General features: G+C 33.9%; 1 long non-coding RNA gene across 1 annotated transcript; it reads right to left on the bottom strand.

Moving 5' to 3' along the window:
- Positions 1–206: 206 nt before the first annotated feature.
- LOC136226411 (uncharacterized) lies at positions 207–8548 on the bottom strand. Its single transcript, XR_010687724.1, has 4 exons — positions 8377–8548; positions 8172–8266; positions 7611–7743; positions 207–716 (listed from the first exon to the last, which is right to left on the bottom strand). It is a non-coding gene; the product is annotated as an uncharacterized lncRNA (long non-coding RNA).
- Between the last annotated feature and the right edge of the window lie 19410 nt (positions 8549–27958).

Here is a 27958-nt window from a genome sequence, read left to right as displayed (position 1 = left end):
TGAAATTGCAACAATTTTAATTGGTTCTGCAATATATTATTAGCTTTTGCAACAATTTTAACTAGGAACTGCAACATATTTTTTAGCTTTTTGCAACATTTATAATAGAATTTTGCAACAACTACAATCTGCATCTTTTTTGTTGCATATTCTTTAAATAATTTAAACCTGTAATAAATGCAAATTTTGACTAATTTCGGAAAGTGTAATCTGAAATATAATAAATATACTTCCAAACAATGATCCAAAACATACATACACAATCTTTTCAAAATAAGATAGACTATCATAATATATGTACAATACATAGTTTTCAAATTCTAAGAAACGACAACCTTTCATTGATATCACTTGTTATCTTCCCCATCATCATCCTGTATAAGAATTGACGTATAACTCATGTCAATTGCAAATTCATCAAAGCCATCTTTGTGTCCAACTTTTTGTTCATTTATCCCTCCATTTTTTTGTGCATCTCTGCCTCCATATTTTTCTTCAAATTTTCTTCCACTTCTTGTCTCACTTCCTCCCTTAGGCTTGTGTTTAATTCATTCACCAATTCATGTGGAGCTTTCAGTTCTTGGTCCTTCTTCGACACATTTGGCACCCCTACCAAGAAGCCATGAATGAGATGAATTGCCAGATAGCACTTGATCAACCATGAAACTACTTTCGCCTCTCGATGACTGCAGGGCCTGTCCTGACAATTTGTGGCCCTAGGCGAAATAAGAGAGAAGGGCCTTTTAAAAAAATCACAAATATATCTGTTGAATCAAAATCAAAATGATTTTTCACAATTTCTTTACATTAAAAAAATAAATATATTCATGTATGCATTGTGGATGAAAATTTAACTATATGGTCTTTTGTTGGGGTTCTGTATAGAAATTCACAACTGGAGAATGTTAAATTGAACAAATTAAACAGCATAATAATAGAACCTGTCAAAATTTCACTCCTAAACTTTATTTAGAATTTCAAGAGATCAAATTTTAAATAATAAACATAAAACCATCAATAATCAACAACAAAATGCTAAATATTCTAAAGAATGGGAAGTATCAAATAAAAAAGGCTTAATGCTTCTCAAGTCCCCTTAATTTGTCCAAATTGGTCATCTTACCCCTCCAACTCATCGAATGTCCTATTTACCCCCTTAACTCCATAAAAATGGTATTTCTCACCCCCTTAACGTGTCCAAATTTGTCATTTTACCCCCTTTCAACTTATCGAGTATCCTATTTACCCCCTTAACTCCATAAAAGTGGCATTTCTCACCACTTATGATCCTATTTACCTTCTTAACTCCATAAAAATGGTATTTCTTATCCTTTATGGTAGTAAAAAAAGTTGAAAAGAGAAAGAACGAATAAAAAATACAAATAACAAGCACATTAATATGAACAAGTTCAATACATTATAATGTACCAAAATAGGCCTATGATTTTTGGGGAAATATCAATTTAGGTTCCACTTACAAAATAGCATAAATATAGGTTTAACGTTTAAAAAAAGTTATCAATTTAGGCTTCAATAACGGATTGTAAGGGGTGAAAGATACCACTTTTATGGAGTTAAGGGGGTAAATAGAACATTCTATGAGTTGGGGGAATAAATGGACAAGTTGAGGGGGTGAGAAATACCATTTTTATGGAGTTAAGGGGGGGTAAATAGGACATTCGATGAGTTGAGGGGGTAAATTGACCAATTTGGACAAGTTAAGGGGGCTAGGGAAGCATTAGGCCAATAAAAAAGCTAAGAACTTAAACCAGCACATCAATAAAAATTTCAAACTCATACTTATAGAATGTTTTTGTGATTTCAAGAGGAATGAGTCATTACTCTTAATTGAAGAAGACAAAGGGAGATAGAAGAATACGATGTTGGATAGAATCAAGTGATTTTTGAGCTTCAACACTAAAATATGATGTCTACTACCTAGTTATATAAAAAAAAAAAGAAATCAAATTAGATTAGATACAAACAATTAGAAAATCAATTAACAGAGAATTAGTAAGTAAATAATCAAAACACAGATTTACATGGTTCACCAATATTGTGTTGGCTAGTCCACGGGCATCTTCTGTTTTGACCTTTTCCTTTATGTCCTTTATGTCCTTTCCTTTATTTTCTCTCTTTTTTCTGGTGGACCAAACCCGATATGATTAAGAAAAATACCAAGCAACTCAATATAATTCTACACTTTCACCAAAAACTAAGTTCAAATCATTTCATCTAATCCCAACTTGCTTCATACTACTAGTCTTACGAAGCATCAGTACTGAAAATATGATATATGAGAGCCTATGAACAGAGCATTATCAGAAAAGATATAGCATGGCAATATAAATTTGTGAAATAACCTTTGTGCTTCAATGATTGGAAGTCGTGTTAACATTTTACCTTCTCTGGGTATTTTAGTCTTTTATGCATTTTCTCAATAAGGCTATAAATAGTCTGTGTATTGGTACTTTGAATATATACAAAAATTGAGTAAATAGTTTGTGGCTATTTTGTCTCCAAAAGATCTGTGTTCATTCTATCATTCATCCTATTCCTTTTCTACTGTTTCTATTGTTTAACATGATATCAGAGCCTGAGGAATCGATCTGATTTTTCATCCGCAACTGCACTTTCCCTCGATTCAGTATTTTCTTCTTAATCCAGTATTTCTCTCGATCTATTTTTTCCATCCTATTCTCTGGATTCAAGTTCATCATGGATAATGATGATTTTCGCTCATTATCTCCCAGCAGATAGGCCTTGTCAAGCTTTCAGCTAGACTCCATAGCTCTCTTTGTAGCCATACTTAGGAGATCCCGGTCAAGAAAAAAAAGAAGAAGGCGCTTTTAGAGAGATCGATCTAGGTCAGATTCAACTCCTACCTCAAAACTTTTCCGATTGAATACAAATGATACGCCCGGAGCTGTTCTGGTAAGTTCATCTTTAACTGGTGAGAATTATTTTGCTTGGAGTCACGCAATGCTTCTTGCGTTACGCGCAAAGAAGAAAATTGCGTTTGTACAACAAACCGATATTGAACCAGATGTAGATTCAGAGGAATATGAAGCTTGGGATCAAGCTGACAGTATGGTGAAATCATGGATTCTCAATTCTATGAGTAAGGAGCTTGCAGAATCATTCTTCTATCCATCTACTTCTCGATCTCTTTGGAATGAGCTTGAGAATCGATTTGGTACTTCTAATGGACCACAGTTATACAAGCTTGCTAAAGATCTCTCTACCTTTTGCCAAGGTAATCTACCAGTCTCAAGCTATTTTACACAATTATCTCGTCTATGGAATGAATTTGATCATCTCAGACCTCCACCACTGTGTAAATGTGGAGCACATTCTAAAATGATGGCTCAACAAGAAGGCGATAGATTATTACAATTTCTTCTTGGATTGAATGATGGATATGATAATGTGAAGAATCAAATCCTTCTTCTCGAGCCGCTTCCAGATCTTAACAAGGCATATTCAATGATTATGCAAGTTGAAAAACAGAGAGAAGTCAGTTCATCTCAACATGTTGAAATTGCTAATTTCAGTAAGCAGTCCAATTCATAATCTAGTCGAAGATCTTTTCCTTCTACTGGATCTAGCACAGCCAGTTCGACTCCTGCATCTAGCACAGCCAGTTCAACTCCTGCATCTAACAAAGGATCAATTCAGAAGAAAGATTTTGTGCGAAAAGAAGACAGATATTGTGATCATTGTGATCGAACAGGGCATACAAGAGATACTTGTTTTCGACTTACTGGTTATCCAGATTGGTACAATGCAAATTTCAAGAAGGATGGGAAGAAAAAGGGGAAATCTGATCAAGCTCATTGTGCTGCATCTATGGAGTCATCTACAGATATCTCTGGAGGAGATGTTTCACCTCAATTTGCTTCATATATTGATTCTGCAATCTTGAAAGCGCTAAAGACTCAACAAAATTCCTCTGTGCAAGATGTTTTTACACCATTTGCAGGTGTAGTTGGTATATTTCCTAACTCAACTATTAACATAGACTGGATTGTGGATAGTGGAGCAACATCACATATGAGTGGATGTTTGCATTTTTTTTCCTCTGTGTCTAAGTTAGCTAATCCTAAGTATGTGCATCTTCCTAATGGGCATAGTGTTATGGTTGATACAGTTGGTATAATCTCTTTTACACAGACTTTTAAGCTACACAATGTATTTTACATTCCTGCTTTTAAATACAATCTGATGTCTGTTGGTTAGTTATTGACTCAGGCTAAGGTGACAGTCCAATTTCATATTGATCATTGTGTCTTACAATCCTCTTCTACTGGCTCCAATCTAGCTATAGGCTCTTTTTCAAATGGACTGTATCACATATCTGCAGAGTCATTCTCTAAACTGACTTTACAAAACTATGTTTCTCCCTCTTCTCAATGTAATGCTGTTTCTCAACCGCCAATTCTACCACAAAACCTATGGCACCAGAGGTTAGGACATCCATCCCCTGCTCTTTTGCCTCATATTCAAGAAATTCCTTTTTACCCTGAGTCTCATTCCTGTCCTGTGTGTCCCCTAGCAAAACAGAAAAGGATGTCATTTCCCACTAGTCATATCACTACTCAAACAAAACTAGATATGTTACATATGGATTTATGGGGCCCTTATCTTAAAACCTCATTGACTAGTGCAAATTATTTCCTTACCATAGTCGATGATCATACTAGGTTCACTTGGTTGATTCTCCTTCAAAATAAAGCACATGTGTCATTTGCTATTGAAAAATTCTTAAACATGGTTTATACTCAGTTCTCTTGTTCAGTCAAGGTTATTAGGACTGATAATGGTAAAGAATTTTTCAATAACAATTGTTATCAACTCCTTACCAAACTTGGCATTCTTCATCAACATAGTTGTGTTTATACTCCACATCAGAATGGTGTTGTGGAGAGAAAACATCAACATATCCTAGCTGTTGCCAGAGCTTTGCTCTTTCAAGCTTCAATGCCCACTCTGTTTTGGGGAGAAGCAGTTACTATGGCTGCTCATTTAATCAATTTTCTTCCTAGTAAACTTCTAAAATGGTCCACTCCTTATTCTCAATTCTATTCTACATCACCACCTTATCATATTCTGAAGGTTTTTGGATGTCAAGGTTTCCATACTATCACTCATCATAAATCAAAATTAGAGCCCAGGGCTAGTGAAGGGGTTTTTCTAGGATATCCGGTGAATCAAAAGGGATATAAAATATGGGATCTTACTCAAGAAAAACTCATAGTGTCTAGGGATGTCATGTTTTATGAACAAATATTCCCCTATTCTATTCTCAAAACCTCCTCTGAGGTTCCTCTTCCTTGTCCCATGGATGATCCCATCTTACTTGATTCTATATCTGTTCCACCACCACTACCACAACAATCTCCAATTCAATCTCCAATTCCCTCACAGTATGTTCCTACTAATGATTCAATTCCTTCTTCTCCTAATCCTGCTGTTACAGAACCTACTTCTTCTATCTCTGATCGTCAAAGACCGCTAAGGCAACACAGGAAGCCAGCTTGGCTAAATGATTTTGTTTCTAATGTTAATCTTCAGTCCTCCTCTTACCCACATTTCTCACCTCTTCCCTCCTATACTGTAACTCACATGGCTTTTTTGATCAATCTATATCAACTTAAAGAACCCAAGAATTATGATGAGGCTAAGACTAATCCCCTATGGGTTGAAGCTATGCATAAAGAATTATCAGCTCTAGAAGATAATGGCACTTGGATCCTAACTACTCTTCCTCCTTCTAAAAAGGCCATTGCTAGTAGATGGATTTTTAAAATTAAGTACAAGCCTAATGGAGAAGTAGAGAGGTTCAAAGCACGGCTTGTGGCCAAGGGCTATAGCCAATTGTATGAAGAAGATTATTTTGATTCCTTTAGTCCTGTAGCAAAAATAGTGATAGTACGACTTGTGCTTGCTATAGCTACCAGTAAATAATGGCCAGTTCATCAATTGGATATGAACAACGCTTATCTACATGGGTTCATCGAAGAAGATCTTTATATGCAACCTCCGCAAGGTTATAATAAAGTAGTGTCTGGGCAAGTGTGTAAGCTTGTCAAGTCACTTTATGGGCTGAAACAAGCTGGGAGGCAGTGGAATAAAGAGTTAACCAGCATTCTACTCACTTTTGGTTTTCACAGATCCACACATGATCATTGTCTTTTCTTACACATCACAGATTCTTCATTCACCATTCTTGTGGTATATGTGGATGATATTCTGCTCACAGGAACTAGTTTGCAGCTTATCAATGATATCAAGGTTTTTCTCCATAACAAGTTCACCATTAAGGATCTAGGCAGTGTAAAATACTTCTTGGGTATCGAATTGGCAAGGGATCATGTTGGTCTTACTTTAAGCCAGACTAAGTATTCAAGGGATATTCTTCTTCATGCTGGAGTTATGGAAATGCAGCCTGCTTCTAGTCCTTTATCACATGGCATTATCCTCACTGATTCAGGCACTCCTTTGCCTGATCCTTCCAAATATAGAAGGCTGGTTGGTAGATTGCTGTACCTGAATTTTACAAGGCCAGACAGCTATCTCAATATATGCAAGCGCCTTGTAATCATCATCTGCAGGCAGCAATTAATGTTCTGAGATATTTGAAAGGAACTCTACATCTTGGACTTTTTTATTCTGCTAACTCTGTTTTCACCTTGATAGCATATTGTGATGCTGACTGGGGTACTTGTAGAAAATCCCGGAGGTCTGTCACGGGGTTTTGTGTGTTTTTGGGGAAGTCTTTGATTTCTTGGAAGGCCAAGAAACAACCTACAGTTAGCAAGTCCTCAGCAGAAGCTGAATATAGAAGTATGTCAACCACAGCATGCGAGTTGAAATGGCTCTCATATTTGTTGACTGACTTCAGAATTGACATTACTTATCCGGTGAAGCTATTTTGTGATAACACATCAGCTATTCAGATAGCCAAAGACCCTATTGATCATGACAGAACCAAACATTTTGACATCGATGTACATGTCATCCGTGAACATGTAGAGAATGGATTCCTTTGCACTATTTATGTTTCTTCAGAATGTCAACTAGCAGATCTATTCACAAAATCTCTGTCTGCTTCACAGATGTTTGATGCTTTGGTTCAAATGGGATTAGTTCAATTGCCTAGTGTTTAGGCTTAAGGGGGGAGTGTTAACATTTTACCTTCTTTGGGTATTTTAGTCTTTTATGCATTTTCTCAATAAGGCTATAAATAGTCTGTGTATTGGTACTTTGAATATATACAAAAATTGAGTAAATAGTTTGTGGCTATTTTCTCTCCAAAAGATCTGTGTTCATTCTATTATTCATCCTATTCCTTTTCTACTGTTTCTATTGTTTAACAAGTCGTACAGAAATAAGCTCACAGAAAAGCTCCATGATCTCTTGAGCAGACATCATGTTCTCTTCTCTTATTATATGCTCTACTTGAAACAGACGGGAAAAAGCCATAATGAAACGTTAAGAAGATTTTCATCTTACACCTCGGTACAAATCTTTTTCCAAAAAAGAGGTTCACATTCATTGAACAGCATTACTAGCATACAAACAATAATTTAAAAAGAAGGAATTTATACCGGAATGCGAGCAGTAGCTTCTTGGCCAGTCTCAAGAAGCTTAGCAATGTCTCGTCGCATTTGCTTTATCTGAATCTCCCTCCTATCGCGTAGCAACTTAATCCTAGGCATAGACAGCTTGAGTAGCGTTTTACTAGACATAAACAAGACAACCGCAAAGGAAACCAAACATTCGTGTCATCAACTCCAAATAACAAATCAAAGCATTCACTCTTAAGAGACTAACAAGATCAAAAGACACATGTGAACCAACTTGTACCAGATATCAGGCAAATTAAAAAAAATTACTGTAATGCAAAAATGGAGGTGTTTAATTGTTTAATAAAAACTCAATTTCTGAATATTTCACTCAATTGCGAAAGATCGGAAGAATAATGTCATAGAATTGACCATCCAAAAAGATGTTTCCGTGTCTACTCCAGCCTTTTCTCAGGAATCGAACTAATCTTATGAGCTCACAAATAACGCCCAGTAGAAATACAATGTTCAAATTAAACAGAAGCCTCCAAACGAATAAATACAAATACACAATAATTAAGGAGCAGAAATGTGAAAAGTTACCATTTGGGAGCTTTAAAGCCCTTATTGAAGAAGAAATCGAGCATCGACATGATCCTTTGGCAAAAAAGAGCAACCAAACTCCTAATTAGAAAAACCTATATATTAAAATAAAATTATAAATAGAAGAAGCAAGGAATAGAAACCTCGAATTCTGTTGAATTAAAAGGATATTAAAAAAATATTAAAATTGGAGACGTGCAATCACCAGCAAGAAATTTCTTTATCCGGAAGAGAGGTCGTCTATAGAGCACCACAGCAGCCGACACCAACACAAAAAGGAGCACCACAGCAACTGCGATTTTTAAGGAGATGTCGAGAAGAGGGAGGAACCCATGGGAGCTGTGTGTTTTCTGAAGCGAAGGAAGAATGGAGGAGTTGACGGCTGCAAAATAGGTCATGAGTAACCCATTGAATATTATTCCGAATTTAGCCCTACAAATTATAGATTACCTCCTTCATGTTTTATCAATCCTTAAATTTGACCCCAACTTTCTTTAATCCCTTCAATCATGTTTTTCCATATATCAATTTATATCCAATTGTTTGAATATGGTTCGATTAAACCCCTATGCATTATCATTACCTACTTTAGATCATTGAAACTTTAATTTAACCTTCAAAACATTTTTTAATAGATATCTATGCTTTGTGAAATAGGGTCTTATATGATTGATATTTTCCATCCAAGGGGTTAAAAACAACCCAACCTAGCTATTATTATTGTTTTTTATACCCAACCTATTTTTTTTAAATACTAAAGATTGCAATATTTTTTTTCCAAATTAAAATTGCATCCTTGATAGTATTTATTTATTTTTAGAAAAATTAATTTTCATAAATAAATTCAAATTAATTTGTGCAAAACACTATAGAAAAGTAAAAAAAATAAAAATTTGTATAAGAATTAGAAAATTTCTTTTACAAGTTTATATATTAATAAAAAAATTAATATTTCATATTGTATAATTGTTTCCAAAAATTAATATTAAATCACTGTTCTCAAAAATTAATATTTATATATATATTAATAAAATAATAAATTATTTTTATTGCAACATTATATATTTGTTAGTTTTTTTATATTTTTATTTCATTAGATCACTTAAATGTCAATGCAACAATTATAATTTTGTTGCTTTTATTGGTTTAACCTTATGTTTTGTAACAATTTAAACAAATTGTTGGATTAGCTTGTTTAAAAGCAACAAGACAAGCAACAATTAATATTTTTGTTGGGCAGTGAAACACTGCCACATCCATAAGATGTCGGTGGCGGAGATGCGTATGTTGAGATGGATGTGTGGTCACACGAGAAAGGACCGGGTGCGTAATGAAATAATTAGGACAAAAGTAGAGGTCACATCTATTGAGAATAAAATGAGAGAAAACCGACTAAGGTGGTTTGGCCATGTGAGACGTAGAGCGCTTGATGCGCCGGTTAGGAGAACCGAAGAGTGGCAAAGGGATGTAGTGGTGAGGGGTAGGGGAAGACCTAAGCAAACTTGGAGGAGGGTGATCGAGAGTGATATGAGTTTATTGGGAATTGAGGAAAATATGGTAGTGGATAGGACGGAGTGGAGGGAGCGAATCTGTGTCGCTGACACGACTTGATTTTCACGGTTTTATATGATGGTTCATGTTAGCCGACCCCGAATCATTTCGGGACTAAGGCTTTGTTGTTGTTGTTGTTGTTGTTGTTGTTGTTGTTGTTGTTGTTGTTGCTAATTTAAAGATTATTGCAACAAAAATGCAACATTACTGAAATACAATAAAATAAACTTAGTTAATGCATCAATTTGCAAGCAACAAATTTAAATTTGGTTGCATTAGGGGTTTTATGGTATAGTGTTTACTAATTAACTATGTTAAATTGCAACTTCAAATATAAAACTACGGAAAACAAAAGTCGAAAATACATATTAAAATGAAATCTAAGAGCAACATCTAATTGATTAATTAAAATGTAAAAACAAGCTATTACAAAAAAATTAATAAATAAAAAAATACAACATCAAATCGAAAAATTTGATACCTCTGTCCGAAATTAGCTATTAAGTTATCAAAAAATTTGTCGGACAAGTGGCAAGCAAAAAATACTTGTAAAAGGTTAGCACCGAGCTTCTTAGCTAAGAAGAAACTGCGGATTGGAAAGTAAATCTTGTTAAATCTCGCAAAATAAGATAAACAATGGCCATATTTTGAGAAAATGAAGTGAAGTTGTGAGAAAAAAAAAATGAATGAATAAATTGCAGCAATGTGAAGTATTGTCATGAAAATAAGTTGGTATTTATAAAGAGAATACGAAGGAATAAACCCTAATTTGGGATTCTTTGAGAAAACAATTATTTAAGTAGTTTCAGTTAAAAAAAAAGTTTCATGCAATGAGTTGTTTTGTTATAAGGTTAAAAAAAATTGCCACTAAAGTGCATTGCACATCATAATGGTATAAAAAGGTAAAAGACACTGCATAAGTTGAATCCCTTATTTAATATTATTTAATGTTCTTCCCCTCTTAAGATAGAGTAGCATTATTAATTTCTTTATAAAAAAATAATAAAAAAAACATATATTTATAATTTTTAAATTAAATACAAATATTAATATTATGTAAAAATTCCAGTCATAATAATATTTATTGGGATAAGAGTCAAATTCAATTCCAGGGACAGAGATAGATGGGTCCCTGCTACTCCGACTGTCCGGACCATTATAACTAGGAGTAGTTTTAGCCCTCGTGTTTCCACGAAATTTGAAACTGTGGTCATTCTGATCCCATTTTTTCAAAAAATAATATCGGGTGTCAAATTAGCATCGCAAAGTTGGCTCTAAATCCAAAATTTCAATTTTTTTTTTCAGTTAAGTACATATTTGATTTAACTTATCAAATAGTTTAAATTTAACCTAATTTTTTCCTCATGAACTGTCTTAACTTGCAACTTCAAATATAAAACTGCGGAAAAGAAAACCCGAAAATACATATGAAATGAAATCTAAGAGCAACATCTCATTGATTAATTAAAATGTAAAAACAAGCTATTACAAAAAAATAATTAAAATAATTAAAAATACAAAATCAAATCAAAAAATTTGATACCTCTGTCCGAAATTACCCATTAAGCTATCAAAAAATTTGTCGGACAAGTGGAAATAAAAAAAACTTGTAATAGGTTACCACCGAGCTTCTTAGCTAAGAAGCAACTGCGGATTGGAAAGTAAATCTTGTGAAATCTCGCAAAATAGGATGAACAATTGCCATATTTTGAGAAAATGAAGTGAAATTGTTAGAAAAAAAAGAATGAATAAGTTGCAGCAATGTGACGTATTGTGAGGAAAATAAGTTGGTATTTATAGAGAGAATATGAAGGACTAAACCCTAATTTGAGGTTCTTTGAAAAAACAATTATTTAAGTAGTTTTAGTTAAAAAAAAAAATTCATGCAATTAGTTGTTTTATTATATGGTTAAAAAAAATACCACTAAGATGCATTGCACATCGTAATGAAATAAAAAGGTAAAGGACACTTCAAAAGCTGAGTCCCTTATTTAATATTATTTAATATTTGTCCCTTTTTAAGATAGGAGAGAATTATTAATTTCTTTTTAAAAAATAATAAAAAAACATATATTTATAATTTTTAAATTAAATACAAATATTAATATTATGTAAAAATTCTAGTCATAATAATATTTATTGGGATAAGAGTCAAATTCAATTCCAGGGACAAAGATAGAGGGGTCCGTGCTACTCCGACTGGTCGTTGTGATCCCATGTTTCCAAAAAATAATATCGGGTATCAAATTAGCGTCCCGAAGTTGGCTTTAAATCCAAAATTTCAATTTTTTTCGGTGAAGTACATATTTGATTTAACTTATCAAATAGTTTAAATTTAACCGAATTTTTTGTTTATTAACTGTCTTAAATTGCAACTTCAAATATTAAACTGCGGAAAACAAAACCCGAAAATGCATATGAAATAAAATCTAAGAGCAACATCTCATTTATTAATTAAAATGTAAAAACAAGATATAACAAAAATAATAATAATAAAAAATATAAATAAAAAATCAAATTGAAATATTTGATACCTTTGTCCGAAATTAGCCATTAAGTTATCAAAAAATTTGTCGGAGAAGTGACAAGCAAAAAAGACTTGTAAAAGTTTACAACCGAGCTTCTTAGCTAAGAAGCAACTGCGGATTGGAAAGTAAATCTTGTTAAATCTCGCAAAATGGGATGAACAATGATCATATTTTCAGAAAATGAAATAAGAAAATTAAGTGAAATTGTCAAAAAAATAAAAATAAATAAGTTGGAGCTATGTGAAGTATTGTGAGCAAAAAAATTGGTATTTATATAGAGAATATGAAGGAGTAAACCCTAATTTGGGGTTCTTTGAAAAAGTAATTATTTAAGTAGTTTTAGTTTTAGTTAAAAAAAATCCATCTAATAAGTTGTTTTGTTATATGGTTAAAAAAAATACCACTAAGTTGCATTGCACATTGTAATGGGATAAAAAGGTAAAGCACACTGCAAAAGTTGAGTCCCTTATTTAATATTATTTAATGTTCGTCCATTTTTAAGATATGAGAGAATTATTAATTTCTTTTTAAAAAATAATAAAAAAACATATATTTATAATTTTTAAATTAAATACAAATATTAATATTATATAAAAATTTCAGTCATAATAATTTTTATTAGGCTAAGAGTCAAATTCAATTCCAGGGACAAAGATAAAGGGATCCGTGCTACTCCGATTGTCTGGACCATTATAACTACGAGTAGTTTTAGCCCTCATGTTTCCACGAAATTTGAAATTGTGGTTATTCTGATCCCATGTTTCCAGAAAATAATATCGGGTGTCAAATTAGCGTCCCGAAATTTGCTTTAAATCCAAAATTTCAATTTTTTTTTTCGGTGAAGTACATAATTGATTTAACTTATCAAATAGTTTAAATTTAACTGAATTTTTTGCTTATTAACTGTCTTAAATTGCAACTTCATCTATAAAACTGCGGAAAACAAAACACGAAAATGCATATGAAATGAAATCTAAGAACATAATCTCATTGATTAATTAAAATGTAAAAAAAACTATTACAAAAATAATAATAATAATAAATAAAAATAAAACATCAAATCGAAATATTTGATACCTTTGTCCGAAATTAGCAATTAAATTATCAAAAAATTTGTCGGAGTAGTGGCAAGCAAAAAAGACTTGTAAAAGGTTACCACCGAGCTTCTTAGCTAAGAAGCAACTGCGGATCGAAAAGTAAATCTTGTTAAATCTCGCAAAAGGGGATGAATAATGGACATATTTTGTGAAAATGAAGTGAAGTTGTGAGAAAAAAAAGAATGAAGAAGTTGCAGCAACGTGAAGTATTGTGAGGAAAATAAGTTGGTATTTATAGAGGGAATATGAAGGACTAAACCCTAAATATTTATTGCGATAATGGTCAAATTCAATTCCAGGAACAGAGATAGAGGGGTCTGTGCTCCTCAGCCTGTCTGGACCATTATAACTACGAGTAGTTTTAGCTCTAATGTTTCCACGAACTTTGAATCTGTGGTCGTTTTGATCCCATGTTTCCAAAAAATAATAATCGGGTGTCAAAATAGCATACCGAAATTGGCTCTAAATCCAAAATTTCAATTTTTTTCGGTGAAGTACATATTTGATTTAACTTCTAAAATATTTTAAATTTAACCTAATTTTTTGCTAATTAACTGTCTTAAATTGCAACTTCAAGTACAAAACTGCGGAAAACAAAACCAAAAAATACATATTAAATGAAATCTAAGAGCAACATCTATACAAAAATAATAATAATAAACAAAAATAAAACGTCAAATCGAAAAATTTGATACCTCTATCCGAAATTAGCCATTAAGTTATCAAAAAATTTGTCGGACAAGTGGCAAGCAAAAAAGACTTGTAAAAGGTTACCACCGAGCTTCTTAGATAAGAAACAACTGCGAATTGGAAAGTAAATCTTGTTAAATCTCTCAAAATGGGATGAACAATGACCATATTTTCAAAAAATGAAAGAAGAAAATGAAGTGAAATTGTGAGAAAAAAAAGAATGAATAAGTTGGAGCAATGTGAAGTATTGTGAGCAAAAAAATTGGTATTTATAGAGAGAATATGAAGGAGTAAACCCTAATTTGGGGTTCTTTGAAAAAAACAATTATTTAAGTAGTTTTAGTTAAAAAAAATTTCATCTAATGAGTTGTTTTGTTATATGGTAAAAAAAAATACCACTAAGATGCATTGCACATCGTAATGGAATAAAAAGGTAAAGTACAATGTAAAAGCTGAGTCCCTTATTTAATATTATTTAATGTTCGTTCCTTTTTAAGATATGAGAGAATTATTAATTTCTTTTCAAAAAATAATAAAAAAACATATATTTATAATTTTTAAATTAAATACAAATATTAATATTGTATAAAAATTCCAGTCATAATAATATTTATTGGGATAAGAGTCAAATTCAATTCCAGGGACAGAGATAGAGGGATCCGTGCTACTCCGATTGTCTGGACCATTATAACTACGAGTAGTTTTAGGCCTAATGTTTCCACGAAATTTGAAACTGTGGTCGTTCTGATCCCATGTTTCCAAAAAATAATATCGGGTGTCAAATTAGCGTCCGAAGTTGGCTCTAAATCCAAAATTTCAATTATTTCGGTGAAGTACATATTTGATTTAACTTATCAAATAGTTTAAATTTAACCAAATTTTTTGCTTATTAACTGCGGAAAACAAAACTCAAAAATGCGGAAAACAAAACCCGAAAATGCATATGAAATGAAATCTAAGAGCAACATCTCATTGATTAATTAAAAAGTAAAAACAAGCTATTACAAAAATAATAATAATAATAAATAAAAATAAAACATCAAATCGAAATATTTGATACCTTTGTCCGAAATTAGCCATTAAGTTATCAAAAAATTTATCGGAGTAGTGGCAAGCAAAAAAGACTTGTAAAAGGTTACCACCGAGCTTCTTAGCTAAGAAGCAACTGCAGATTGGAAAGTAAATCTTGTTAAATCTCGCAAAATGGGATGAATAATGGACATATTTTGAAAAAATGAAGTGAAGTTATGAGAAAAAAAAGAATGAATAAGTTGCAGCAATGTGAAGTATTGTGAGAAAAATAAGTTGGTATTTATAGAGAGAATATGAAAGACTAAACCCTAATTTCATCCAATGAGTCATAATAATATTTATTGCGATATTGGTCAAATTCAATTCCAATGACAGAGATAGAGGGGTTTGTGCTCCTCCGCCTGTCTGTACCATTATAACTACGAGTAGTTTTAGCTCTTATGTTTCCACGGACTTTGAAGCTGTGGTCGTTCTGATCCCCTGTTTTCAAAAAAAATAATAATCGGGTGTCAAATTAGCATCCCGAAATTGGCTCCAAATCCAAAATTTCAATTTTTTTTCGGTGAAGTACATATTTGATTTAACTTATAAAATAGTTTAAATTTAACCTAATTTTTTTGCTCATTAACTGTCTTAAATTGTAACTTCAAATATAAAACTGTGGAAAACAAAACCTGAAAATGCATATGAAATGAAATCTAAGAGCAACATCTCATTGATTAATTAAAATGTAAAAACAAGCTATTACAAAAATAATAATAATAATAAATAAAAATAAAACATCAAATCGAAAAATCGAAAAATTTGATACCTCTGTCCGAAATTAGCCATTAAGTTATCAAAAAATTTGTCGGACAAGTGGCAAGCAAAAAAGACTTGTAAAAGGTTACCACTGAGCTTCTTAGTTAAGAAGCAACTGTGAATTGGAAAGTAAATCTTGTTAAATCTCGTAAAATGGGATGAACAATACCCATATTCGGCCTCCGATACCCTCCTCACATGTTTACTCCATCTTCGGCCTCCGATACCCATCACGTGCCCTAACATTCAATTGAGACTCGGCCTTCAAAGCTACATTCCTCGCGTCTTGAATCCGGATTACCATTTATGTCCAAATTCTGTCCTGAATATTATACTGTAGCCCCTCTAGATACCTTGAAGTCTTTTGGCTTTCGGTTTCCGACAAGTTCGCCCTTGCCGAAAGCCTTAAGAATTCCATAGTATACTCGTGTACGCTCCTAGTGTCACACCCACTAGTACAGAAATGCTTACTTGTGTCGCACTTTTGTGCGACACAACAGGGGTGCGACACAAGCTACTCATCTGTTGTGTCGCACTTGTCAAGCGCGCGATACAATAGAGCAATAAGTCTTGTGACGCGCTTCTAGAGTGCGCGACACAACATATGATATTCTTGTGACGCGCTCCAAGGGTGCGCGACACAAGCTCCCTGATTAATCTGGTACGCTTTGTATCGCTCCTTCCTCACGCGCAACGCAAAATATTGATATTTTTTTAAAAAAATATATATTTTTTTTGGATTGAATGAAGCACTAATATTGAACTATAATCAAGCATAAATATCACCAGAAATAATGGCTTGCAACAAGATTTCACTTACATTTTTTTTATCAAAGGAAAAAATAATGCAGCTGTTCTTTTATACAATTAGCAAACAGCTGGATTTCCAGAAAGTAAAACAAAAATCACACTGTAAACAACAAATATGTTTCTATTTTGATGATGCTTTAAATAGCTGGCTTCCAAGAGTCACAGTTGGAGTTCCTTCCCCCATCACTGTAGTTAATGTCATCTCTTTCTCAAGAATCCGATCAAGCTCCATAACCACATAACTCATCGCCGGACGCCTCTCGCTCCAAGGATCCACGCATCTAAGCATCAATTTATGAACTCTTCCATGCCTTCACCTGTAAACCTTGTCCCCAATCTTTGATCAACAATGCTAGAAAAGGTGCTGTAGTCCTCAGTGTTTTGAACCTTCATATCAAAAATATTATCTTTTTAGTTCCCTTTTCTGTACTTTAATCCATTCGAGGCTGCTGCTCAGTTTCTAAGTAGCATATTATGCTAATGAACTTCTGCAGCAGCTCTTTTAACACTTAGATTACAACAAATATGGCATATATTTGTAGGATTAAAGCAATTCGAGAGCTCTGAACTTTGTAACTCATCATATTTGAGCTCTTTAGAAACCTATGCATTAGGCTCTTGGTCATTTAGAAACCTGTAAATTGAGTGCTTGATCATATATAAACCTAGACATCGAATCCTTGCTCATTCATAAATATACACATTCACACTTTGATAAAGGGCTCAAATTAGACTTTTAAGATTCAATCTATAGGTATAGAAATGATTGATTCAAGGGCGCCTTAGGATGCTCTTATTCAATATTTGATATTCCCAATCCCGTCCATCTAAAAGCATGTTCTCTCTCTATACATATATATATATAAATGAAGAGAGCCATAGTAACAAAGATCATGCATCATCCTAATGCAGAGAATTGAGCACCATACCCATTCAACCAGGTTTTAGCTGGAGTTTGGAGATTTCGATTCTGCTGCTTCCCGTCCACAAAGCAACTCCAGAAGGAATACACCGAAGCTGAATATGTCACTTTTATCAGAAAAACGTCTGAACTCTCTCACCCTGCATAGATAAATCTTTATGGGTAACATGACTACTTACATTAACTTAACATATGTTCAAAACATGGAAAGTTAGGAACAATACTCCCGTGCAAGATATATCTCATCTACTGCCACTTGTGAAGATGGACCAGCAACATCAACTCTACCCAGGAAATTACGCAGTCCTGCATCTGCAACCTTGGCAAGATAATTTTCATCTACGAGAACGTTGGCTGTTTTGAAATCCTTGTGCACCAGACGGGGACTCAGAGAGTGAATATGAGCCAAACTGGACAAAATTAGGTATATCAGGGGGCTTCTGCACTTCAATATCTTTCACTCGTGAGGGAAATGGCATATTAATTAGTTCCAATTTTTACCACTCCTGGAAAATCTCGAACCAGTATTCTTGTTCAGATTTATTTTTCTTTCTTGATGAAACGGATATTTTGCTCAAAAAAGAAAAGAAAAAATTGATACCAGGAAAGCCAAAATGCTCACTGATTTTGCAGAGGATCACCTTCAGCTGCACCAAGGGCTATTGAGAGTCTATGCTTGAATTCTAGCTTCCCATCTGAAAATTGACTAGATCCTGTTAAGAAAACATCATTATTTTCAGATGCGTGAAAAATGAAAAAAATATCAGGGATTTATATACGACATTGTACATTTATACAAGTGGCTCGAAACGCTTCCACTAGGTACATACTATATGAGGAATTGCATATTATTTTCCTGGCAGTAGCCCAAAAGAGTCACAATATTCCGATGCTGAATAGGTGAAAGGTATCGCACCTGATAATAAGGGCTCAATCCCATTACAGACCAAAATCTGAAGGATACAGCAAGAAAACATTTCCTATATTCACTATAACGAAAAACAGGTAAGACACAGATGATGTGCCTGTGAGAAATTCTGGAAGTTGTGGGCAATGGATTAAATCCTATGTAATTCTGAAACTGTTCTATTCTGTGAAGCTTCATATAAATATGAGGCTGCAAGCTCCAATACAACCTATTATGATACAAATTAATATTCTACAATCAGGAAACTAGGAAGTAAATTAGTGTATTTCCAGGGACCCTCACATGATAGAAATAGTTGTTCTAAAATATCAGGAAATTCATAAATCAAAGCTTTTAGTTGAAAAACCAGACAAAAAATAATTGTTACCTCATCAACAAATTCCTGAGTAGGTGCCCCAGGTCTCTTTTTGACGGCCACAAGCATCCCATCATTAAGTAAACCCTTGTATACTTTCCCAAATTTTCCTACCCCAATCAAATTTTTGTCATTGAAATTATTTGTGGCATGGGATAGTTCTTCAATGTCGAAACGCCTTGCTTCTCGTAACTCAACATGTCTTCCTTCTTCTAAAAGAAAACACTAGAAATACTTAAATTCCTAGATTTTGAACACCTTCTATACTTGAATAAACAAACAGATTGTATATTGATATTCAAAATGGAAGAGGCTAACAAACAGATTGTATAATACCTTACAAAGATGGAAGAGACTAACAAACAGGGAAGAGACTAACAATATACTACTACCCTAACTAGACCAACCAAGCACTGCGGCAGAAAAATCCCAAATAACCACCACGAACAGAAATTTAACCCAGAAATTAATTCATCACAAACATACATGAATAATAGAAATTTAATCCAGAAATTTACTTACATCGCATGTGCGAGACGGAATAGAACGACGAGACAGAACGACGAGACAGAACGACGCTGTGCGAGACGGTAGAGGAACGAGAGCGCTCGGAAGGGGTGAACGGTGGAGGAACGACGGTGGAGGAAGCCACTCCTTGTTTCCGGCGCCTTGAGAAGCGGAATGACCGGCGGTGTGCGAGGTGGCGGTGCAAGGTGGAGATGGCAGTGTGCAAGGTGGAGGTTGGCGGCTATGGAGTTGACGGCTATGGAGAAAATAAAACCTAGAAATAAAGAAGCAGAGAAAGCTTACGATAAAAGAGGTCAGGTTTTATTAATCAGGTAAAATTCTTATATTTAAATATTTTATATTTTTTATAATTAGTAAATGCTTGACAAGAAATACAATGGTTAAAATGGTTCTTATATTTAAGGTATTAAATAATAGTTTGATAGGTTAAATGTTCGAACCTCTGTATTTACATTTTAGTTTATTTTATTTTTAATATTAATTTATATAGGATAAATTTTTAAGTTTATATATATGTAAAGGATATTTAATTTTCATCATTTTTGTAATTTTTTAGTTTTTTAAAAAATATGTAAAAACTAAGAAAAAAAATATGAAGGAAAAATATTTATATTCAAATAGTAGTTCGTATTAGTTGTATCGCACTTTAGAAAGGAACGACACAAAGATAACACATTACTTGTGTCGCTTTTATAAAAGCGTGTCACAAAGATAAAACACTTCTTATGTCGTTTTAGTAAAACCGCGTCACAAACTTACTCTTGTGTCGCACTGGAAGACAGGCGATACAAGAAGTAACTCATTTGTGACGCACGCTCTTCAAGCGTGACACAAATGATGACACAGAATACTTAGTTGTGTCGCGTTTAAAGAACGTGCGACACTAGTTGCTCTGTTGTGTCGCCTTTTCTTCAGGCGCGACACAAGAGGTGCGACACAAGTGAGCATTTCTGTACTAGTGACCCGACCCAAATCGGCATCGGGTATGAATGGAAAATAGGATAACAAACACTTATTCTAATAGATAAAAGTTTATTATTACTACCTAAAGTTTTATTTAATTATTTGGCTTGGAATCGATAATCCTATCGAGCTTCCTACGTATCCCGAACATATTCTAATCTTTAAATCGGGAATCAAAGCCACGTAGTTCTACCTATTTTAGGTAGTTCTTTTATTTGGTAGTTCTCTTAACTTATTAACTCGTTTTAACTTATTGACACGTTGAATGACACGCTAATACTTTAATTGTATATTTCACGTTAATAAATCAGTTTATCAAAACGAATCAAATCGAATAACGTTTTATCAAAACGATTCAAATCGAACAACGTTTTATCAAAACGATTCAAATCGAACAACGTTTTATCAAAACGAATAAACTGCTTTAACAACCAACTCATAATCAAATAAATCGCTTACAAACCAACTCGAAATCAAATAAATCGCTTTAACAAATCAACTCGTAATCAAACAAACGTAAAACATTATAATTCAAATCATCAAACATTATCAAAACGTAATACAAAATTTGCGTGTGTGTCCATCCTCGAATTCCACCCATGTAGCTTATCATAATATCAAATCATATCAATAATCGAGATATCTCATTCATATCTCGCATTGCCTAACGTTAGGACTACCAGCCGTGCACTCTGGCCATACCGCCCTTAAGTATGGTCTTACAACTTACAACTCCTACCCCGGGCAATCCTAGATGGACAAAACCATTTATTTATCTTTCAAACTATACAACTCATGAAAATCATCCAAAATAATAACCGCAATAACTTTCACAATCCAAAAACAATTCGTATAAGATCATCGAATTAATTTTCTCGATCAAAATTCCAAAATACCACGATAAGGAATACTTATTCTTCAAATAATCAAAAGCAAAAGTATATAAATATTTTAAACAATATATCTTAAACGATTTAATAAAATATATTCAAAACCACGTAAATCATTTAAAATTGAAACTTATTCTTATCCATCACTCGAATAGCTATTTAAGACCGAATATACGTACCGTTAGACTCGTTTATTATCATAAGTCTATTTTAATGAATTTTATATTGAAATTCGTGTATTCACGTACCAATTTTATATTTAACTTTATACCGACCCTAATTGACAAATATCAGTATTACTCCTTCTAATTTTATAACTTATTTTAATTCGATAAATTAGCGTCACTTAATTATTATATGGAATTAAATTTTAAACTGAACATTTCTATTAGACTATTTATGTTTGCCACCGAAATTGTAACGTATAACACTAAACTGACGTCGTTAATTTCAACCGAGGGTTTAGTTAGACTCGTCACGTTAAAAATTCAGTCGCTGACAATTTAACAATTTATTAGTATAAATTTCTTCCGTGACCGAAACCTCAAAGAATCGTCCACTGTCTAATTAGAACCATATTTTAATTAAAAATAATATTACCTCACATGACGAACCGTAAAGCTTGACATATATATAGGTAGTTTTGTTTGACACATTAGTTGAAAGAAATTTCCATTCTAATTACAAGTGTCGTTCACTCTTTATAAAAAAGACACATATATGTATATAGATCATTTGTTTGCCAGGTTTTTCTTTCCTATTCCACGTATATGACAAGTCATTTTTTCATGCATGAATTGATTTAATGTTTTCTTTTTATCTTTTCTTTTAAGCATTTCTTTTAAAACAATTTAATTATTACACTAATGACTAAACTTGTCTAACTTGAAATAATAATAAAATATGAACATCTTCATTTTAAATACTAGATTATCATGAATTTTAAAGTATTTGTATACACCTATATTTTAAATATTAAATTATCCATTAATAACACATGAACTTTAAGGTTGTATGGACATTTTCTTTAAATATTAATCTTTCATTATTAAAATGGACTAAAAACTTGATTTCCAATTACTATAATAATACGAATTTTTTTTAGATGATTCATATATAAAATTAATTAACATGTATATACCATATATTTTTCAAAAAATATTCTTAATTTTAAACTTTTTACAAATTCTCAAAAGTATTAAATTAACTCTAACAATATATTTATAAAACTTAAATATTTAATTAATAAATCGATCGATGTATATTTTGGTCACGGATGCGACAATTCTGCCCACCTTAAAGAATTTCGTCCTCGAAATTCATACCGATTTTTACTCAATACAATTAATCGTTACACTTTCTCAATTACGATTTTTGTTAACTCACTATCGAACTATATAACTGTCAAAATTTCGATTCCCAAATATTCGTATTTCTAAGTCACCACCCACACTAGGTCCGAAGAAAATAACCTTTGCTCTGATACCAAAATGTCACACCCGACCAAATCGGCATCGGGTATGAATGGCAAATAGGATAACAAGCACTTACAGTCAAAAGGCGAACCGATTTTCTAATAGATAAAAGTTTATTATTACTACCTAAAGTTTTATTTAATTATTTGGCTTGGACTCGATAATCCTATCGAGCTTCCTACGTATCCCGAACATATTCTAATCTTTAAATCGGGAATCAAAGCCACGTAGTTCTACCTATTTTAGGTAGTCCGAATGAATTTTTATCTATTAGAAAATAGATTCGTGTTTGAGACCGATAGACGTTCGTCATTCTGTTTTCCGTTGATACCCGATGCAGTTTTGGGTCGGGTGTGACACCTAGGCCCTTGTGAATAATTCCGGTAGGAGCTGTAGATATACTGCTCGTAGTCGGGCGGTAAAAACCGTTCTCTCATCATCGATTTCATCCTCCTCCAAGACCTAATCGGTTCCCTTCCTCCTCTTCTCCTTTCTTTCTTCATATTATCCCACCATACCGTGGCTCCCCCTTTCAACCTATACGCCACTAACCGAACTCTCCTATCTTCCGGTATCCCCGCATAGTCGAAGAACCTCTCCACCTCAAGTAACCAATCAAGGAACCCATCAATGTCAAGCTCCCCTCTAAATGAAGGTAGATCAACCTTAAGTTTGAAAGCATCATCCCTATCATAGTGTCCTCCATACCCCACTCTCCCATTCATTCCGTCTCTATATCCTCCCTATCAATAGCATGACCCCCATACGGATCATTCATCCTATAATTTACCCTTCCGTGACCACCTACATAGGTAAACTACACCAATGGTGCCTAAACTTTACATAGTTTACATTTTGGTACCTAAATTACATTTTGTCCCAAAAATATACATGAAGTAATGATGACCGGACAATTTAGTATATTTTTACCGGTTATGACCGGTCAACGCGAGTTTCATGAGTTAATTACATTAACGGTACCCGAACTTTACCATAATTCACACTATGGTACCTGGATTTTATTTTATCCTAAAAACATAACACAAGTAAAGGTGACTGAAAGGTTTAGTTCATTTGATCGGTTAGTGACCGGGTAACATGAACTAAACATTGGGACTCACCAAACACTTAATTAACATAAAATTATAATATTGTCATTTATAAGCTAAATGACAGTATTATAAATTTATGTTAATTGAGTGTATGATCAGTCTCAATTATTAATTTAAAATGGTCAAACTCGGGTTGATCAATCACTGATTGGTCAAATATACTAAAATATTGAGTCATCTTTACTTGAAGTGTATGTTTTGGATAAAATGAAATCTAGGTACCAAAATGTAAATTCGGGTAAAGTTCAGGTACCATCAGTGTAGTTTACTCATCAAAATCGCATTGACCGGCCATTAACCGGTAAAATATACTTAATTATCCGATCATCATTACTTCGGGTATATTTTTGAGACAAAATGTAATCTAGGTACCAAAGTGTGAATTATGGTAAAGTTCAGGTACCATTGGTGTAATTTACTCCCACCTACATCATCATCATTCAAAATATCCAAATTCCCGCCACGCACATGCACGGGACCCACAGCATCATGCATATTCATATCATTCACATGCCTAACATTCCGAATACCGACATCATGCTTAATACCCATGTTTCTAGCAATCCTATTCAAATCGAAATCATCAAATAGGTCGTCGTCACTATCACTATCGGGATTTCTAATAATCATAGCGTTAGGATGCCTTACCTCATGAACCCGAGGGTCCACTCGTTATGGTGCTTGGTTTCTCAAAGGAGGTGGCGTTGGGTGTCTATCCGGTGGAGGTCGGACCACATCTTCATTTTTCCGATGAAGGTCTCCGGCGGGTTGAGTGTGGGCATTCTGAAACTCAAGAACAAGTCTCTCCATAGCAAGTTGCATTTCTCTTCTACCCGTTTCTTGCTTCTCTTCAAACTCCATCATCTTGTCATTCATTGCCTTCATACTTGCTTCTAAGGCTTCAAACCTTTGATCATTGGTTCCAATGGCTTCAGTGGTGATACGTGGTTGAACCATCTCCGAGAAGAAGTCTCCAGTCAAGGAAATCGACTCAGCTCTGATACCAACTGATGTAGATTGAAATCGACTGAAGGTTTTAATCGTAAACCGACAAAGAATCCGATCTTCTCAAGCTAAACTTGAAGGTTGAGTTAACCCAAAGGATATGAAATCCCAAGCTCTCAATGGAGGCTATAGTTTTAATTCATCAAAAGTTAACCAACATTACAAAAGATGGAGAATATATACTCCTCCCAAATAAAAGATAAAGACTAAAAGGCCACCCTAGGGTTACCAATAACTAAGGAGCCCTAGGGGTAAAATAGGAAATGCATAAAGATAGATATTAGGGTAAATAAGTTTAATGGCAAAGTGGTAATTAACTAAATGGCAAAACAGTAAATAAGAGGTGGCAGATATTGTCCTTAACAATAAGAACTTGGGGAGGAAGTATTCCTCAACCCAGGTACGCCCCGCGTGGCCTCCCTCACATCCCGCGTGGATGTGTCCCTGGACTTGGTGGTTCTTGTTGGGCACTATTACGCGTGGCATCCTGAGACATACGCCCCGCGTACTCGACCTCTTGGTCTGAACTCTCATCGGAGACTGGTTCCACGCCTCGCGCCTCCGAGGGCACGCCCCGCGTGTTAGACTTGCTAGGTTGTTCTACCGGCTTTGGGCTCTTCACGCTCCGCGCCTCGGAGGGCACACCCCGCATGTTCGACTTGCTGGGTTGCTCTACCGGCTTTGGGCTCTTCACGCCCCGCGCCCTACCAGGTATGCTCCGCGTGCTCCCCTGTTTGCCCTTTTCTTCATCTCCCTCGGCTAGCTCTCTACGGGTCTCGTCTTTAGGTTCCAGGTCCGCCTCTAGAGGGTGGATGTCCTCATCAGTTTAGCTCTTTTAATGTTTATGTTTTGGTTCCATCACTGATCATTCTGCACTGTCATAAGTAAGTATCCAATACTGATAATAACAAATAAGGCAGTGAAATTTAACTCAAGTTTTTGAATATAGTAATGGATATTCTACTTTGATACTTCTCTTCCACCTGCATTTTTTATTTATAATTCTTTTGATAAATTGTCTAAGAATATGTATCAACAAACCACAATCTTTCTCAATTTGTGGTTTACTCGATTTCTAAATACAGTTTTATAGTTTAAAAAAATTACAAACATAGATAGAGGCGGACTCATTCCAAAGCTCGGGGGTTAGAGCCCCTGACCGTTCATTACATCTCTGAGTAGTAGTGTTTTGTGTTCGTACTATTACTACAATATTTTATAATGGTTGAGTTGTTTAAAATGTTTTTTCAACATAAAGATAACGGATTTAAATTTCATGAAACTATCATTATTATTATTAATTACTTTCGATATTCTATTTATCTTTTTAACCCTTTTAAACTATTTTTTTTCTAAATTAATTTTCTTACTTTTAAATCTAAAAAAACTTAGTTGGGGTAAATTTTGAATTTCAATGGTTTTAGTGATATGCAATGGTTTTAGTTGGGGGTAAATTTTGAATTTCAATAGTTTTAGTTGGGGTAAATTTAAAATTTGTGTCTTGTACTTCATTTTTTACTAGTTAATCTATCATTATCTCGCCTCAAAAATTGTTATACATTTAGACCTTTTGTACTTAATGATTGAGTACATCTCCCAAAACACCTTCTTCATCGATTTTAATACATCTCCCAAAACACCTTCTCCATCAATTTTAATACCTCTTCTACATCGTGGTCTAAACTATTTCTTCATTGCTTTGGAGCAGATATAACAACCTAGGGTGCTCAAAGTGTTACATGAGGAGGGGGGGGGGGGGGGGGGGGGTTCTTCACATCCTATTCTGGCTAAGGTTTTCTTCACGAAGAGCTTCGATTTAGCCACATTAACTCTTTGACCCGAGATGGAGCGCTAAACTTCTCCTGAGTCTGCTCTGATACCAAGGTACTTATTTAAAGTGAGATTCCTCCATAACCCGACTATCTTTTAAACTATTCCCGAACAAGGGTAGTAAGTACCCACCTCGCTAACAAAGACTTGTTTTTGCGAACTTTCTCTTTTTTTTTGAATGGAATATTTACGGGAGGAAACTTCGCACAGAGTTACATTACTATTAATGGATGGCTCCGCGATTTCTTATGGGCCTTTCTATTCATTCGTGGGATCCGGGCGGTCCGGGGGGACCACCACGGCTCCTCTCTTCTCGAGAATCCATACATCCCTTATCACTAGTACTGTATGGACAGCTATCTCTCGACCACAGGTTTATGGGGGTTAATCAATGACATGTAGAGCCTGTTTGGTTCAGCTGTTTGCTAATAGCTGTTGCAGTTACAGTAAGCTGTTAGCGGTTGTTAGTAGCTGTTTAATTATTAGTGTTTGGTAAAATTGTATTGAACTGTTGTTGTTCGGAGTTAAAATGTCTAATGTGGACATGTTTTAAATTAATCAACAAAAAAAATATATATGTTTATCATATTTTACTAATGATGATAAATGATGAATATGTGAAGCGTAGATGACAATATTAATGACCAAAAAGACAGTTTCATGAATTATTTCTCAAATTGACACAACTTGTCAATGTTAGGGGTAAAATTGATTTTGGTGGCCAATGTTAGGGGTATAATTGCACTATTTTAGATGTTAAAAATAAAATTGCTCATAGCTATAAACGTTAGGGGTATTTTTACACCTTATTCTATTATAAAATGAACAATCTGTTACACAAATTAATAAAAGAAAATTATTGAATTCAACAAAATATTATTCTTCCGGTAATTATGTTTATGTTGTAAAAATATAAGTAATGTTAAAGAAAAAACATATTTTTTTTATGGAAATAAGAATAGTAATTTTATCAATAACAAATAACTACAAACAACTGTTCAAAAAAAGCTCCAAAATGCTGCCGTTTCTAGAAAAAATGTTAAACGTCGCGGTTATATAAGCCTAACCAAACGCTATATTTTCTACGAGTTTGGAGTGAAACGCTAAACGCTCATCCAAAAAGGTGAAACAAACACCCTCGTAGACACATAAAAAAGCATAAGGGGTTACATTTGTTGAGTTCAAAGGTTTATAGGTTTGTTATTAAATAGATGGGTCTGAGTGACAAAATGAGATAAGTTCAGGGTCAGAAATGTATTAAGCTGAAAAA

This window comes from Euphorbia lathyris, chromosome 4 (assembly GCF_963576675.1).
Source record: "Euphorbia lathyris chromosome 4, ddEupLath1.1, whole genome shotgun sequence".
Lineage (NCBI taxonomy): Eukaryota > Viridiplantae > Streptophyta > Magnoliopsida > Malpighiales > Euphorbiaceae > Euphorbia > Euphorbia lathyris.
The sequence above is the reverse complement of the archived record's forward strand: the minus strand, read 5'-3'. Positions and strand labels throughout refer to the sequence as shown.